An 18,902-nucleotide genomic window follows, 5' to 3' on the forward strand; every position below is an offset into this window, starting at 1 on the left:
TTTTTTTGCTTAGCTTGAAAGAACTCTTGGGTTTACAACAACAACAGAATGCATTCTTACAATGCCTTTGAAGGGTATGCTTGATGGACATCAAGCCAAAAAAGGAGTTGTTTTGCTTTGGTCAAAGAGGTGAATTTGAAGTAAAATCTTAAATGAAGAAAGGGAGCCAGAGGAGCAGAAGGTTCAGGAAAGAGTGAGTCATGAGTGATGAAAAAAATGCAGCAATTCTGAGCATTGCCAGCATCCCTGAGAGAGGTCGATGCTGCTGAGGCAACGAGAAAAATATGAAGGCAACAGAAATGTAGTGGCTGTCAGCGTGATGAGCGGCCTCAGAGGTATAAATGTGTCTTTACTGTTCGATGCAACAAGTAGGCAGCCTCTGCGGATGGAGGAGAAGTCCTACTGTTGCAGTGTTTTGGCCAAGGGAGTGTCTTTGGTGACAGCCCAAGGAAGCTCAAGGAGGTTGCCCCCATACACCTAGAGGACGGCTATGTGGCGAGGGCCGTTTTGCTGCTGCCAAATGTCAAACTTTGCAGGAAAGCCACCCTTTTGATGCACCCTTTCATTATTCACCTCGTGGCATGAGGACTGAGATGGGGACCTATCCCAATGCACCTGTTCGTCACTGTTCTAGCTCCCTGCCTCTCAGGTCATCTCTGTGGTGCCAGGTAAAATGCAGCCCATAGGATCAGAAACTCAGCTCCAGGTTGCTTAGGATAACAAAGTTGTAACCAGTCTGCAGATGGTGACAAAGGGACAGCCTGTGTCCGAAGAGGAAGGTTGCATTCTTCATTTTTTGCCTGAAGTCAGAGTTAGTGGAAGATCAGCAGACAGTTGAGATTTCTGTAGCCAGACTTGGTTAGGTAAGACAAAATGAGGGCAATCACAGAGAGGAGGCTGGAAATCTGGCAGTCTTAATGTGATCCAGTGAAATTTGCTGACAGATAACTAAACTAAACTATACTTTCTGGATTATGCTCCTTGGATTTGAAGAAATGAAGATGGGACTTGGACTGGGGAAATGGCCAGAATGACTGATGCCTTTCTGTATCACATTTGTAGGTGATTTCAAGGTGTAAAGAATTGTTATCATTATATAAAAAATAGTGTGCAAACATTTTAAAGTGCAGTTGTAAGCAACTTCATAAAGAGTTTTTTTTTCGTGGCAATTGATATCGAAGTCTCTAGAGAGGAAAGAGAATTGTGTGTGATGCATAATGTTTGGAAGTGATTGTTGATAACCTGATTTGAGGTCAAGATTATGGGAAATACCGAGGCAAAAGTCATCGTTATAAATCTGTGCAGAAGAAATTATCGGGATGAAGAAGCTTCACTCAAGGTTTTTGTGGTGGCAGTAGGAATAATGTATTAGTTTATTTGGGGAAATTACCTTTTTGTCAGAATGTAGTTTTGTTGCTCTCAATTTTCTGGTTAATGGAGATGGAAAGAACTTTTGAAAATCTATCTTTTAAAACTCAAAATGTTTCCATTATTGTAATTTAACACTATGAAAATTATACCCCAGTCCAGAGATTATAACCCTGAATCAGTTATTGAGGCATGCAGAATACCTTTAAAGGATCATACCATGTAAATCTGGCTTGTATATATTATTTTGTCATTTGTCTTGGAATCATCATGTTTCAAACGCCCTAATGTACTGGTGCGCATTGATTTTTTTTGGACCATATCAATACCATTCAAGTAAATGGCACTGATTGCTTTGATAAAATTTCATTGTCATCATGCAAGATAGGTGAATTCAGGAGAAAGACCTTGTTTGTTCATCAACTTGTTCTGTTTTATTGTCACACCCCACTAAGGCGCATTTGCTGAACATTCAGAATCAGATTCAATTTTCAAGTCAAACTTCATTGGCAGTAATGATAAACAGCCTACATGACAAGTAGTCGTTACTGTCAGCTGGTTACTTACCATCTGAACACTAAATTTCGATAGCTCTTACATGATTTTTTAGATGACTTTGTAATACGTCCAGACTAAAAAGAGTTGAGTGAAAATAAAATACCTGGTATGAGATAGTGAAACTTTTGAAAATGCAAAGCTTCATTACACAAGGGGATGAGAAATTATTCTGGAAGCAATTTGATGCATAGATGATGGAAACATGGGCATACAGGCAACCTTCAGATAAAATATATGCAATGGTTAATGAATCCAAAGAATTGCTACTCTCCTGCTAATACAAAATAAAGAAGATAATTTAGAGATTTTCTGTTTGGGTTTGAAATATGTGAACATAGCAGTTCAAAATTCAGAAACTTTGTTTTTCTAATCGGAAAAAGCAAAAATTCAAAGATGATTTGTTTTTGTCTGCACTTATCAGTCCTGGAGATCTTTGGCAAGGATTATTTGAGTTATGAGTTGTGATGCATCTATAATGGAAATGCCGATTGGAGAAAAATTGGGAACATGGGATCAAATAAGTCAACAATTACAAAAGAAATTAATACTGAGAAAACTTGCAATTGCAGAAATTGCTCCTTGCTTTAGAATCAATTGATTTTGTGAATTTCAAAAAAAATGATAACTCCGCCTGCTCATTCATGACTGTGTATGCAGGCCAGAACTGCACATTCTGCTGACTGGCTGAATGCACTGGTCATCCAGGAGAGTGTGGCTAATACAACTAGCCTGTCCTTCTTCAAGGGAGCCTGCAGTCCAAAGAGGCAATGCATTTTGGTTGCAGTAAAGGATGAAACTCACACATACAGAAGTTTTTTATCAGGGAACCAACTGAGCAGTGGGCCAGAGAGTTAGGTCCTAGGTTCTCTGGTGCAGCACTTGGAGGCCTTAGGCCAGGGATTGTAAAGGAGGAGAGGGGTCATTTGTCACCATGGGCCTGAAATACTTTGAGAAGGGAATGAGAGCATGGAACTGTGGCAGTCACTGCACACCTGGCTGCAGTTTCACAACATGTTCAGTGACTTCACACTGTTAGATAAGGTAGTGAACACATCTTCAGCTGCTGCATTGCACAATGTTTCACAGCCACATCACTCAAACATTTGCAGCCTTTGGCAAGCGAGACTTGCACTGAACACCTCACCCACACACAAGCCTTACATGTACCTCTTGCAGCTGTCACATGTTTTCAGTTACTAAAGGTGTACCCAAACAGTCACTGACACTTTTTCTATGCCTTGTGCAGCACAACTTCGGGTCAGGAGGCAAGTGCAGAGAATTTGCAGGGACATACCTGACTGCACATCCCGAGACCTTTGGAAAAGATGGTTCTGGTGAAAACATCAAGGTTGATGGTATGCCCCAGCCTTGTGGCTGTTCTCAAATCCAAGTTAACAAGCTGCACCCCTTGCTTGTTCCCTCTTCCTCCAATTCTTTTGTTCTGCACTTATTCTTCCAGATACCCAAAAACAGCTGCATAGTGTTACAGGAGAGGCTGAAAAACACTGGTGGACCTGTCACAGAACATGTTGTCAATGTAAAAGAGCATTGAAGAGCCCAGCTCCAACTTGGCACAGGACTTTGTATGACGCATAGAAGTGTAGCCAACTCATAACAGTGTGGTCTTGGCCATGATGCAGTGGTTGGACAATATCTTGGCTTCCACTGCAGCACAGAGAAGCAGTCCGATATCTGTGTTACTATGAAAAATCAGACTGAGGACATGATATTTGTGGTAACTGCTATGTGAGCTCAACTCATCTTGTGGTTCAGACTGCGTCATTATGTCTTCACCTGGCATTGCCCAAGAAGGGCTGAAAATAAAAAATTGCTAGTGATCACGGTAAGTCAGGCAGCATCCGTGGAGAAAGAGCAAGCTAACACTTTGAGACTAAATGACTGTCCACCACAGCTGATGTGAAGTTTCTAAGAAAAGCTTGTTACCACTCACAGCAGTTCGGCATTCTGTGGCAACAGATTATCAGGATTGTTGAGCATGTTTTTGAGTGCAGGATCCTGGTGCATGAACCTGCTATCCTCTCTCAGAAGGACAGCATTAGTACTTTGTTTGATGCAAGTCTGTCAGTGTGCCTTTTGATGTCTGTTAGCTTATTAACCCAGTATCCAGACTGTTGCTGCTCATTCTGTTGTGGTGCAGTCTGAAGTTAGACCATCAAAGCCTGGAGGTGTTAAATAAAAAGTCCTATCAGTCTACTTTCAGTGCCTGCCAGTGAAAGACAGTGGTTTTTCCTTAGGCCTTCTGCAGCCAACAAGGTAAAGCTGTATCAGAACACTCAGTCAGCAAAGGACCTTGCAATATAGTTCAGAAGAGAATGCAGTGATGCATAGTGCTATTGTTGGGTTGTTAGCCCTTTTTTAATAGCATGCTCTTTATTGTATCTTTTTTAGGATTTTGGCCAAGAATAATGTGTGATTTGTAAAGAAATGATGGGAAATAATGCAACGACTGTGATGTGGGTATATCTTGAAGGAAATTACAGACTGCTCATGGATAGCTTCCTTCTTTTTGAGGTGTTTGCTGAAGGCATGGTGAGAAGGGATGTACTCTCATGAGAACCAAATTGCAACATATTCATTGGACACCACCAACTCGGTGAAATATTCAGGCTCCCTGCTTCCCTCAAGCTGCTCAGGCTGAACAACTGTTGATTTAGGGCGCAGTGGTCTGCCCCTTTTGCAATTAGTGGTGGCAATATGGCTTTCGTTGTAAGTGCACTCACTCTGATTGGGGAAGAGAATGAAATCCGGGGCCACCATGTATAGCAGCCAAGTCATTGTCACCATGCAGACACCCTCAGTTTTGATGTGGTGCCTTGAATTTGGCAGGATAGATTATCAGGGCAGAATTTTTTTAAAAAATGACCACCAACAGGATAACAGCATGATTCTCTGTACATGTTATACACATTCAAGTGAGTGGTGGCCCTTGAGGTTATTGTTCAGATATATATATATATATATATATATATATCTGCCCATATATATATATCTGCCCACCCAATCAGTGATATCTAAAAATAGAAAAGAAATAAAAGGATATGTAATCAAATACATTTTGGATTGTGTTATTTATATTTTCAAAAGCAACATGGCTGTAAAGTTGAATGTTAATCATAAAACAACACTTACGTAAAGTTCTACATTTATGCAAAGCTCATACTTTGTTGCAGAAATTCTCCAGCAGCTGAATTTTAATGCATGCTTCACGACATGATGCTGGCATCAAGCAGAGCATAAACTTAGTATTTGCTGACAGCGGCCCTCTGGTGCAGTGTCCTTGGAAACGGCCTCTTACTTGGCTACAGTCTCTGAATTAGAAATAGAACTAGTTTTATTATCACATTTACTTAAGTACAGGAGTACAGTGAAAAGTGTACAAAGTTGCCATTCCCAGCATACAAAGGTACCTGGGTATGAAATCTTGGGTAAAAAAATGAAGAAATTAAGTTAAAAGTTCAACATTACAGTTCTTCCTAGGCCCAGCACCTTGAGTGCACACCAGAACTCCATCCCTGGCCATGCTCCTTCCCTCCACCAAGGGTTTCCAGATTTCCATCATCTTATGGGTAAAATAAGAATTTCCTCACATTCCCTCAATTTTCTACTCCTTGCCTTACATCCATGCCCCAATGTCATTGATCCCTCAGCCAAGTGGGGAGGTTTCTTCCTGTCTAACCCATCATTGCCTGCCATAATCTTGTATATCTCAATCATACCCCTCTCAGTCTCCTCTGCTCCAAGGAAGACAATAGCAGTCTATCCAATCTCTCTTTCTAACTGAAACTTTCCAATCCATGCAACATTAAATCTTCTCTGCACCTTCTCCAGTGCAATCGCATCTCTCCTATAATGTGGATTCCAGAACTGCACACAGTACTTTGGCTATCCAATATTTTGTACAATTTCAGAATAACCTGACTGCTCTTAAACTCTGTGCATTGGCTAATCAAGACAAGTGTCAAATCTGCCTTCTTAATCACTTAGTCTACTGTCCTATTATTGTAAACGACCAGTGTACATGTGAACCAAGATCCCACTGATCCTCAGTGGTTCCCAAGGTTCAGTATGTGTTACCTCCTCTCTTGTTTTCCCTACCCAAGTATATCACCTCTCATTTATCCAGATTGAGTTTCATTTGTCGCTGATTAGCCCATTTGACTAAGCTATCCATATTCTACCTGTGGCTATCCTCCTCAGTATTTGCCACCCAAAAATTTCTATATCATCTTCAAGCTAGCTGATCAATCCTCCTACATTCAAATCTGAATTATTTATATATAACATAAACTGGAAGGACCCCAATACTGATCTTGTGGGATCTCATTGGATACAGGCTTCCAGTCACTAAACACCCCTCAATTATCATCCTTCACTTGCTGTCAATTCTGAATCCAATTAATAAATTGCCTTGGATCCCATAGGCTCTTACTTTTGCACTCAGTCTCCCTGATGCACAATGTTATCAAAAGCCTTGCTGAAGTCGAAACAAAATGCAACAAATAAATTGCCCTCATCTATGTTTGTTTGTTATTTGTATAAATGATTTAGATGAGAATGTAGAAGGCATGGTTAATACATTTGCTGATGACACCAAAATAAGTGGTTTAGAGGACAGTACAGAAAATTATCTCAGATTACAAAGAGATCTTGATCAGTTGGGCCAATGGGCTGAAGAGTGGCAGTTTATTTGGATAAATGTGAGGTAGTGCATTTTGGTAATACATACAAGGACAGGATTTGTACAATTAATGATGGGCCCTGAGAAATATTGGAGAACAGAGAGACCTAGGGGTTCAGGTACATAAATCTTAGAAATTTGCATCACAGCCAGAAAAGTAGATTAAGAAGGCATTTAGCATGCTTGTCTTCATTACTCAGACCTGTGAGTATAGGAGTTGTGATGTCATGGTGAGATCGGACAGGATGTTGGTGAGGCCAAGAATAATCTGCCAGAGAAAGTGGTGGGTGCAGGTACAGTTACAGCATCTAAAAGACATTTAGATAAGTTCATGAATAGGAAAGGTTTGGAGGGATATGGGCTAAGTGCAGGAAGGTGGGACTAGTTTAGTTTGGGAACATGGTTGGCATGGACTGGAGGAACTGAGGGTTTGTTTCCATGCTGTATAGCTCCATGTCTTTATGGCTACATGCCAAGTAACCTTTTCAAAAAATGCAATCAAATTGGTCAGATGTTACCACTCATAACAAGACCATGCTAACTGTTCCTGATTAATCCCTGCCTTTCTAAGTTGAGGTTATTTCTGTCTCTCTGAATTGCTTCTAAGAGTTTTCCACCATTGAGGCTAGACTGACTGGCCTGTAGTTTCTGGCTTTTGCCTCAGTCCTTTCATGAATAACAGTACCACATTGAGTGCCCTTCAGTCTCTGGCACCTCTCCTGCGGCCAGAGAGGAAGTGAGCATTATTACCAGTATCCCTGCTATTTTGTCTCTAGCCTCACTCCACAACCTGAGATATATTTCATCCACCCCTAGAGATTTATTTACTTTAAAGCCTGCTGGGCCACTCAGAAGCTCCTCTCTGACTACACTAATTTCTTCAACTGTATCATGATTTCTACACCCACATCATTCCTCTCACTAGTGAATTCCAACACAAAGTATTTAAAACCCTACCTAGATCCTCCAGCTCCATACACAAATTACCACTGTGGTCCTTAATAGGCCCTTCTCTTTTCCCAGTTATCTTATTACGCTTAGGATTTTCCATTATTTTGTCTGCCATTATCCTTTTGTGCAACCTTTTTGTTCTCCTTTTTAATGTTCCCCTTGCATATTCTACACTCGCCCAGGGTTTCTGATGTTTCCAGTCCTCATTATCTGCTGTAAGCATCCCTTTTTTCCTTTATCAAATCCTGTACATCCCTTGATATTCAGGATTTGCTGGATTTGTCTGTCCAATCTTTTATCTTTGTTGGAACATGTTGGCCCTGTAGTCTCCCTATTTCCTTCCTGAGTGCACCCCACAGCTCTGCCACAGATTTACCTAAATGTATCTGCTCCCAGTCCACTTCAACAAAATCATATCTGATCTTATTAAAAATTGGCCTTCCCCAATTTTAACTTTAATTTCAGGCCTATCCTTGTCTTTTTCCATAATAATCTTGAATCTAATGGAGTTATGATCATTGTTTGCAAATGCTCCTCGCTGATACTTAAACCACAAGCCCGTTTCTTGAGCTAAAATTAACTCTAAGAACTCTCCTTGTCTTGCAGAGCTTTCTGTTTATTGGCTGTAAAAATGTCCTGGATGCATTTTAAGAATTCTGCTTCCTCTAAACCTTTCACACTATGACTACTCCAGTTAATGTCATGGAAATTGAAATCTTGTGACTACCTTATTTCTTTAACGCTTCTCTGAAATTTGGTGATATATCTGCTCATCTGTTTCTCTTGGATAGTTAGAGGGTCAATAGTATGCTCCTAGCAATGTGATTTTCTACTCTTTGGTTTTTAAGCTCTACCCACGTGGCTTTATTTGAGGATCCTTCCGAGGTATCATCTTTCCTTACTGCTGTAATTGATTCCTTGATCAATATTGCAACACGCTGTCTCTTACAGCTTCCTCTATCTTGCCTTAAGACCTATAAACTGTAACATTGAGCTGTCAATCCTGTCTCAAACATGTCTCAGCGACACCAATGACATCATAACCCCATGTCTTATTGTTTGTCTTCAATTCATCTGCTTTGTTCATCGGACTCCTAGCATTAAAATAAATACCATCCAACTTTACCAAACTCCTTTGGGCCTTATGTGGCCTGTAAATTTCTGTGTCTTCCTGATTCATTGCTGTCTCTTCTACCTTTGGCCATGCATGTCTTCCTGCTGAACTTTTTTCTCAGGACGCTGTCCCTGCTGTCAAGTTAATTTAAGCCTTTGCCAGCAGCATTAGCAAACATCCCCACAAGGATGATGGCCCCGTTCTGTTTCAGGTGCACTCACTCACCTTTGGACAAGTCCCATTGTCGAGTTTGTTTTCGGAGACCCTCACGGACTTGCCGCAATAACAAGACACTGACCTGTTTAGAAAAACACAAATCCTTTTATTACCAAGCAAGTACAAGCTGTGGAGAATCACTGTACTCAACCTGGCACAGAGTGCAGGGTCTCACAAGTAATTCTCCCCGAGCAGCGGACAGTCCCTGCTTTTTATACTTTACAAGAGACATGTTACATAAAACGATTTCACAATTTACAATGGCATGAAACATAAAACAATTACCACAACAGACAAAAACAGGATACCAAACAATTATTACATCAACAACATAAAAGACCAGGATGTAGTATCGATTGCTGGTGAAGTAGCTGCTAATGGCAGGAGGTGATTTCGAGTTGTTGTCCGGGACAGATTGTGATTTCAAGTTGCCAGTGTGTCTGGCTAGACCAAAGTCAGTGCCCTGGCCCCTTTGTCAGCGACAGAAGTTACATGCTTTAGAGGTTTCACACCTTTACAAATTTTCTCCACCTAACCCTATTTGAAACAGTTTGATTCTAATTTTAATTCAGTCAGGAAGCTTAAGACAGTGTCTGCATACTGATGTGTGAGAAGATAAAAGTTTACTTCTATAAATTAAAGTCTCTGTATAGGAATCAAATGCAAATAAAAGACTTTAATTTATAGAAGTATAGAAATCAATGGGAGGTTATCACATTAACTTCTCATTATCACCCACAAAAACACTCCCAATGACCAAGAATGTGACAGAAGCTGTTTGCTGAGTATATCTCCAACAAACACATGAAACTAAATATTCATAGAATCCCTAACAAACATGCCCTTTGGCTCATCATGTCCACACTGACTCTCAGAGCATCCCACTCAGACCTATACCCCTATAACCTACCTAATCTACACATCCCTGAACACTACGGGCAATTTAGCATGGCCAATCCACCTAGCCTACACATCTTTGGACTGTAGGAGAAAACCCATGCAGACACAGGGAGGATGTGCCAACTCCACCCAGATAGTCATCTGAGTGCAGGATCAAACCCAGGTCCCTTACACCGTGAGGCAGCGGTGCTAACCACTGTGCCACCATTCTTCAGGTGAAATTTTTGATTTGATTGACACAGCATCCATTATGTTAAACCTGCACAGCACTGAACAGAAACTCGGAGCAGGACTAGGTCATACCTCTCTTGAGGGCTCCTCTGCCCTTTAGAACATCAGCCATGATCATATTATTTAAATGCCATATTCCTGCTTTTTCCCCATACTTCTTGATGCCTTTAAGGTCTAAAAATATATCTGGACCTTCCTTAAATATAATTTAGCCTCCAATTTGGCCTCTGCAGTTTTCTTGGTAGAGAATTCCCCAGGTTCACCACTCTTTGAGCGAAGAAATCAGGCCTTACCTTCATCCAAAATGGCTTTCTCCTTATTCTGAGACTGTCTCCCCTGACTCTAGACTTTCCAATCAGAAAAAAGAATTTGTCCTACATCTACTCTGTCCAGGCTTCTTACAATTTTATACATTTCAATCAGATTGTCTCATTCTTCTAAACCCTAATGAATACAGGCTCAGCCAAACCAATCTCTCCTCATAGGACAATCCTGCTTTCCCCAGTATCAGCCTAATGAACCTCTGTTGCACTCTCTCCGTCGAAAGTATAGCCTGCCTTCTTTAGGGAGACCAAAGCTGCAGGGAAGTGGACTAGCTTAAGAACGTAGCTCAACGGAGGGGGAAAAGAGTTGGCTTTTAAAGTTACATTCACATTGAAGGATTGGAGGAGATTACAGAGATGGAAGAAGCAGTGTGGGGTGGGGGTGAGGCAAATGCATGGAGGCATTTTGAAATGAGGAGGAGAATTTTAAAATCTTTGCGAACCTGAGAGCCATTGTAAGCCAGCAAGCGCAGGAATGGTAAGTCAGTGGGATTTAATATGAGTAGGGCCAATGAACAGTTTAATTTAACAGTTCTCTACTTCTAATAAGTAGTTTGCAGGTCATTGCACCTGTTAATTTGTCTAATGCTGTATTTAGTGTCTGGCATTAGTTGGCTGAATCCTAGCTTAATACGTTGTTCTCGGCTGGAGTTCAAAAGTTTTGAGACACGTAATCTATTTTAGGCAGTTTCCGCCATGAGTAGATTCATGCTTCACCACGTTGTGTAAAAGCTGAACTTGCAATCTGAACGTTAAATTGTAGATAATACACTGAGCCAAAAGCATAGTCACTTAACATGAAACTACTTATAAACATTTAAATTTCACATTTAAATTAAACATTTAATAATAGAAACCACTAAGTTCTCTGAGCGAAGGCGCATGGTGAAAATGGCTAGAGACACATAGACCTACTGACGGCTCTTTGCTTGATTTTCTAATCCATTCAAAATGAAGATGATGAAATGTTACTCGAGAGCTTTTGGAAAAACGTGCTTTCTCAGTGCTTTAAAATAAGGCTTCCTGAATTCAAATTTTGTACATTGTTACAAAAGCAACAAGAGGTACTTAGTTGAAGCATAAGTTAAATCTTTTGGTTCAGACTATGAATAAGTGCCTGAGCTGAAGCTAGACCTTAAATTTGGAAATTTACTGTCTCTCTCTCTTACCCTGACCAGCATTTGAGGGTTTGGGTGGAATCGTTTAGTCTAGGATGAGGTGTGGTAGAAGGCAGGAAGCGTACTTACTTAGTCAGAGGGGAGATATTCCGATGCCCTGAAACCTTCCTGCCTTCTACAGAATTAATTCCTGAGTTGGGAGAGTCCCAGATTGACCTCCCTGTCCTGCAGATACTGAAGCCCTTAAATGACCAATAAAAAGCACTTAAGGATATCCGTGCACCACTGCTGGGATTACCCCAGTTGTATGCGGGCCTGCCATCAGCAGCCTTCCTGGAGGGAAGCAGTCTGTGAGCTACTTGTTGTCTGAGGGTGCAGGGGCAGGTGAGGCTCACCCATGCCATTATCTTTCAATCTCGCTGACCAAGCCATTAACAATTTCAGTAACTTGGCAATTGTTATTGAACACAATGAAAGTCTGTCTAGCAAAAGTTTTCTTTCATTGCTTTGCCACAGAGTGTAGTAAGGGCACAGAGTGTATTCTGAATGGGGAACATAAGTGCTGATCATAAAGAGTGACTTAGTAGCAGCATGACAGACTGATTGTATTGGGGATGGCCTGAAGGGTACGTCTCCCAGACTTAACCTGCAGAATGTCATGAGAATGAACAATGGTGAAGAACATGTTGGACTATTTATAGACTGTTAATGTTACCCATGACCAATATTAACTCTGCTTTCTTCCTACAGATGCTGCCAGACCTACTGAGTTTCACCAGCAAATTCAGTATTTATTTTTTAAAAATCAGATTAGTCAAAGAGCCAAATACAATGCATTACCATTGCACCAAAAGCCTGGCCATTTAAAGAATTTCTGCACCACTGACGGAGAGCATGTTGTAATGGTAAATTGTCAAAACTAAACCAACTGGGAGCCAAAGGGAACTTCATGTTGCACAGGATTTACGTAAGATTGAACAGGGTATAAAAGAGAAATTAGCTGTTCAGCCCATTAAGCCTTTTTCAGGTGTTTACTGTTAACTGTAGTTAACCATACTATCTTCAGTTTCTGTCATTATTCTATGTTGGTAAACAACTCTATAACTCGCTTTAGAGGAACTTCTAGATTCTCACTTAACAATAGCTTGTGTTTTTCTAGATAATCTGTGCCATGTGAAAGATTGAAAGTTACAAAATATAGGTTGCACTATATACTTCAGTGGATAATTCCAGACAGTTGGCATGTCAGAGATTATGCTGTTGTGACATAGTAGCAATCAAAAGACAAGTATGTTACAACCAGATGCTGTTTGAGGCTGCACAGTTCATTTTTGTTCCAGAAGAGATGCCCCAAACAGGTAAGCTGCCGTATATGACAGGGTGAACTGGTTCCCCTTCTTGATTCACCTACCCTGTCAGCTACTTGCAACAAGATTAATTTGAAAAGGATCACTTTCCTCTGGATACCTTTCTTCCAGACCAGATGAACATATGTTTTGAAAGAAATTAATTTAACCAGGCTTTCTTGAATTAACTAAAGTGAGTTTATTAATGACTGAGCACAAGAAGAATCAGCAACACAATGCACATACACATAGAGGTGAATCCAAAAGACGTAAGTTAATAAGCAGTTTTAAGAATTAGTCTGTAAACAGTCCATGAAGAATAGATACTTGTATATTCAGGCAATTAAAATGAAGATGACTGAGAACATTGATGTTAGTAATTGAACAGTTGGTTTCATGATCCTGAGATTGGCAGTTTGTTTGATAATCCTTTTAGCACTTTTGAATTCCAGCATTCCGGGTGAGAGAGAGAGAGAGAGAGAGAGACTCCTTTTGTCATCCTGTTTTCTTTTTAACTGATTTGCAGCATTTTGAATGAGAGATGGTCTTTACCTGCAACATGGGGTAACTAGGGTATAGTAGTTGACTGTGACCATCACAACACTGTAACAATTAAGGTAACAAAGTGTGAGGCTGGATGAACACAGCAGGCCAAGCAGCATCTCAGGAGCACAAAAGCTGACGTTTCGGGCCTAGACCCTTCATCAGAGAGGGGGATGAGGAGAGGGAACTGGAATAAATAGGGAGAGAGGGGGAGGCGGGCCAAAGATGGAGCGAAAAGAAGATAGGTGGAGAGGAGAGTATAGGTGGGGAGGTAGGGAGGGCATAGGTCAGTCCAGGGAAGACGGACAGGTCAAGGAGGTGGGATGATGTGGTAGGTAGGAAATGGAGGTGCGGCTTGAGGTGGGAGGAAGGGATGGGTGAGAGGAAGAACAGGTTAGGGAAGCAGAGACAGGCTGGGCTGGTTTTGGGATGCAGTTGGGGGGAGGGGAAGAGCTGGGCTGGTTGTGTGATGCAGTGGGGGGAGGGGAAGGACTGGGCTGGTTTTAGGATGCAGCGGGGGAAGGGGAGATTGTTGAAGCTGGTGAAGTCCACATTGATACCATTGGGCTGCAGGGTTCCCAAGCGGAATATGAGTTGCTGTTTCTGCAACCTTCGGGTGGCATCATTGTGGCGCTGCAGGAGGCCCATGATGGACATGTCATCTAAAGAATGGGAGGGGGAGTGGAAATGGTTTGCGACTGGGAGGTGCAGTTGTTTATTGCGAACCGAACGGAGGTGTTCTGCATAGCGGTCCCCAACCCTCCGCTTGGTTTCCCCAATGTAGAGGAAGCCACACCGGGTACAGTGGATACAGTATACCACATTGGCAGATGTGCAGGTGAACATCTGCTTGATATGGAAGGTCATCTTGGGGCCTGGGATGGGGGTGAGGGCGGAGGTGTGGGGGTAAGTGTAGCACTTCCTGCGGTTGCAGGGGAAGGTGCCGGGTGTGGTGGGGTTGGAGGGGAGTATGGAGCGGACAAGGGAGTCGCGGAGAGAGTAGTCCCTCCGGAAGGCAGACAAGGGTGGGGATGGAAAAATGTCTTGGGTGGTGGGGTCGGATTGTAGATGGCAGAAGCGTCAGAGGATGATGCGTTGTATCCGGAGGTTGGTGGGGTGGTATGTGAGAACAAGGGGGATCCTCTTCGGGCGGTTGTGGCGGGGGCAGGGTGTGAGGGATGTGTTGCGGGAAATGCGGGTTATGCGGTCAAGGGCCTGGATGTGAGTTTGCTCGCTGAGCTGGAAGGTTCGTTTTCAGACGTTTCTGCCTTCATCGGAGGCTCACTGATGATGTTACCTAGTATGTTGCGAAACGTCTGAAAACGAACCTTCCAGCTCAGCGAGCAAACTCACATCCAGAACCTCAACCTGAGCTACAAATCTTCTCAAAACTCGCTAGCGGTCAAGGGCGTTATCGACCACTGCGGGGGGAAGGTTGCAGTCCTTGAAGAACGTGGACATCTGGGATGTGCAGGAGTGGAATGCCTCATCCTGGGAGCAGATGCGGCGGAGGTGGTGGAATTGGGAATTGGGGATGGAATTTTTGCAGGAGGGTGGGTGGGTGGAGGTGTATTCTAGGTAGCTGTGGGAGTCAGGGGGCTTTAAATGGACATCAGTATCTAGCTGGTTACCTGAGATGGAGACTGAGAGGTCCAGGAAGGTGAGGGATGTGTTGGAGATGGCCCAGGTGAACTTGAGGTTGGGGTGGAAGGTGTTGGTAAAGTGGATGAACTGTTCGAGTTCCTCTGGGGAGCAAGAGGCGGCGCCAATACAGTCATCAATGTAATGGAGGAAGAGGTGGGGTTTGGGACCTGGTGCAGAAGAGGGACTGTTCCACGTATCCTACAAAGAGGCAGGCATATCTTGGGCCCATGCGGGTACCCATGGCCACCCCCTTTGTCTGTAGGAAGTGGGAGGAATCGAAAGAGAAGTTGTTGAGGGTGAGGACGAGTTCGGCTCGGCGGATGAGCGTGTCGGTGGAGGGGGATTGGTCAGGCCTGCGGGACAGGAAGAAGCAGAGGGCCTTGAGGCCTTCTGCATGAGGAATACAGGTGTATAGGGACTGGACGTCCATGGTGAAAATGAGGTGTTGGGGGCCAGGGAATTGGGAGGTGGAGGGCGTGGGTGGTGTCACGGACGTAGGTGGGGAGCTCCTGGACCAAAGCGGAGAAAACCTCTACACTCTAACAATTAAGCCCACTCTGGTATACACAATGTTGAGTGCCACTAGAGTTGAAACTAGTTTTTTGATCCCTGACTTTTGTTTTTCCCTTTGAAGAATACGTAGGTGTTTGAGACATAATCTGCAAGGACTACTTGGTTTTGAGCAGGGTATCATCAACCTTTCACTATCTTGTCAGGTGATCATAGCCCAGTCTGTCTTGACTTGATTGTTTCCTCCCACTTCATCGAAAGGATTTTGTTTGATGTCCCTTTTGCATAGTAAGTGTGAAATTTTTGAGTCTCTCTCTCTCTCTCTCCAGAAAGTTACTTAAATTACATCCACAGCTATTTTGGCTGTACCTTCTTCTAAAAATTTCAATTTGAATTTACAAGTTAAAAATGTCCACAGGACTTTGGACCAGTTCTAGCCTCTCGCAAGAATTATGCATACAGGGATTTTGGGATTCTGAAGAATTGTCATTGGATTCGAAACATTCGCTCTGTTTCTCGCTCTTCAGATGCTGCCAGACCTGCTAAGTTTCTCCAGCAGCTTCTGTTTTTATTTCATATCGTAATTAGTCTCCATTACTTTCTAAAGTGTAAACCAAGTCTGACAACTGTCCATGGGCATGACACAAACTAATGAAGTCATACCCAAAAGTATGTAATATGTTTGTTGGGATAGTCCCTTTTTACTCCCATCATCTGGCAATAATTTGTTGCATGACGAGTGTGTATTTTGCTTGGAAGGGTGTGTTCAAGTTTTTAGTTTGCTTATTGAAATGTCATTGCTGAACGTTTTGCACACGGACTTGCTGAAGGGCCGTCGGTGGGGGAAGTCCCAGCAAATTTGATTTACTGAAAAATCCAGAAATGAACAAAAGAAGCTTTCAATATCCTGAAAGTAGTCTAAATCGAAACATAGCAGCCACAGCAATGAGATAAAATGGAACCTCAATTTTTGGGGACTCAGCTTTGGTGACAGGCATGGGGAGAGAAGTCATCAGATAGATCATAGTTGGCAGAAGGGAAATCAGAGGATTCTTTGAGGGGCCAGGAAGTATTCCTGGCAGCAAACCCTGCCTCTCTTTCTTTGTCAAGTCTGAGCTCAGGGAATGGCAAATGGCATCAGTTGAGTTTAAATCAAGTACCCAGGCACTATGGGCACCTGATTTGAATATATTAATCTAAGAAAGGTTCTTGTGGTGCAGAAGTAGTGTTCCTACCTCTGAGCCACGAGGCTGAGGTTCAAATCCTACTGTTCCAAAGGGGTGTTGTAACATCTGTGAACAGTTTGATTAGGAAAATGTCTGTCCTTTCCAAGATGGCATACTACTCATTGCTGTAAACAATGACAGCAAGTGCACAGTCTTTAGCTTGGGCAGGATTGCATTGCACCTTTTTCTTAGGGCTTAATCCCTCTGCCATTGACTCCTTCCAGCCTCTGCTGAGGAATTAACATCAAGGCCTTAATGTTCCAATCAGCTCAGATAAGTCCCAGAGATTATGTATGAGTGTGTTTGACTTTGTAAAATGATATTAGCTTTTTAAGAGTCAAACCAAATCAAATGTTGATAATGACTATATGCAAAGTTAGTTTATTAATTTAAAAAGTGAAGGTAACTTTTATGTCAATATGTTGGAATAAACATGTATAAATCAATGGAAATTATAGAGTTGAATTCTGTTTCAGCCAGGAAATACTCATCCTACTTTTGAAATAATCTCCGACATGGTTCATTACAAATAGCCATTTGGTAATACAGAGCTTAAGTATTTCTGAAGAAAGATGACAATTTGTCAAAGTTTTTCATCTTGCTCTCACAAGAACATCAATCCGAGGCAAAAACAAACATTTACATCACCACTTGCCTCTCATAAAATAAAAATGTTGGATTTAGTTTTGAATTGGCATTGTCATGAATAGTCCTGGTGAGTGTAACACAAAAGCTTTGACAAAATAAATCTTTCAACAGCAATAATTTTGTTTTGTTTTAATGTTCCATTGCTGATCTGACCATTGTACTTATGTTTTGACGCTCATCCTCTTTACTGAGAGTTGGTATGCTTTTGATTTATTCTTAATGCACTGGTATTTGAAATAATTCCACCACTGTCAGTCTGTCATTTGATCCACCATGTTTTTTCAACTAATTTGGGCTTGCCCCTTTTCATGTTGATGAAACAGGCTCATTTCTCATCCAAACTGGCTATTTGAAGATGGAACACTGATCAGAATACTTTTGTTTCTCTCAGTCTATTTAAAGATAGCTGAAATCTCCATCAGACCAATTCTAAATTGTCTCAGTACTCCAACTCATTATTCAGCGATCTGTTAAAATGCTTCTAATATGCTAACACAGCTATTAATATTCTATGCATAGAAATGGAGCAGTACATTAATTTTAAAAGCTTAATTTTCTATGACTGCAATTATCACTTCCTAATTTATAAGGTGAATCCTTTTTTTACTCTTCACTAGCTCATAAGGTTACTGATGTACTCAGCCTCCTGCCTTCTCTTATTGTATCAAAACTGTTATGGCTAGAATTATCCATTTCAAATCAGGCAAATAATTCTATTTCTATTTCTAATGTCCTTCTGTCCTCCTAATATTGTTGTCTTTTCTATTTATTTTCCTTTACCTTTCTTTCTACCCTCTGTCCTTCAGTTTATCTCCCCTTAGTTCCTTTTTGGCCTTACCATTACAGGTTTATTTGTTCACATGTGCAGTAATTGGCTAGAATCTCTCCTGTAAATTCAAAGATGTGGGATACCAGAGGTATCTTACTGGGGCCTTCCAAAAGCAGATCTGAACAAAAATAAATTGTAATATAATATGTAATTTTTCCATTGTTTTCTGTCTTCTTACTGAATCCGTTGAGATCTACTCTGATTTGATGGGTCATGAGATGGCTGGACAAAGGTTCAATCTACAAACTGTCATGTGTGGTTGGTAGTGCTTGGAGGATTGGGTAGAGAGATTATTTGGGGCTTTGCTCACTCCCTCTGACAAGTTGATTTCACCTCTGCACATTCCTGACAAAAGTTTGGAATCAGTACCTTCCCTGTTTTGGTTAGTAACAAGCCAGCGCCTCCCATGAATTAATGAATATGTTTAACCTCTTCATGGATGCTTTGAAGACATTGCTGAAGCATTTCCCGTACTCTCCCATTGTGACCACAGTCTGAATGATGTAATTACTTCAGGAGTTTGGTATCAGGTACATAACTGACATATCTTTTCTCGCGGAGCATCGGGACCGGTGGAGGTGTGTCCTATTTGTAGCTTTTATAACATGAACTGTAATGTGTTTGGAATCTTTAGCAAATTCATTTTATTTTAAAATTGAACATTAGGATGCTGCAAAA

General features: G+C 41.7%; 1 protein-coding gene across 2 annotated transcripts in view; it reads left to right on the top strand.

Annotated features, from left to right (window-relative positions):
* The window catches only part of slco4a1 (solute carrier organic anion transporter family, member 4A1), a 173,955-nt gene that overhangs the window by 60,260 nt on the left and 94,793 nt on the right, over positions 1–18,902 (top strand). The window lies entirely within an intron of this gene.

This window comes from Stegostoma tigrinum, chromosome 19 (assembly GCF_030684315.1).
Source record: "Stegostoma tigrinum isolate sSteTig4 chromosome 19, sSteTig4.hap1, whole genome shotgun sequence".
Lineage (NCBI taxonomy): Eukaryota > Metazoa > Chordata > Chondrichthyes > Orectolobiformes > Stegostomatidae > Stegostoma > Stegostoma tigrinum.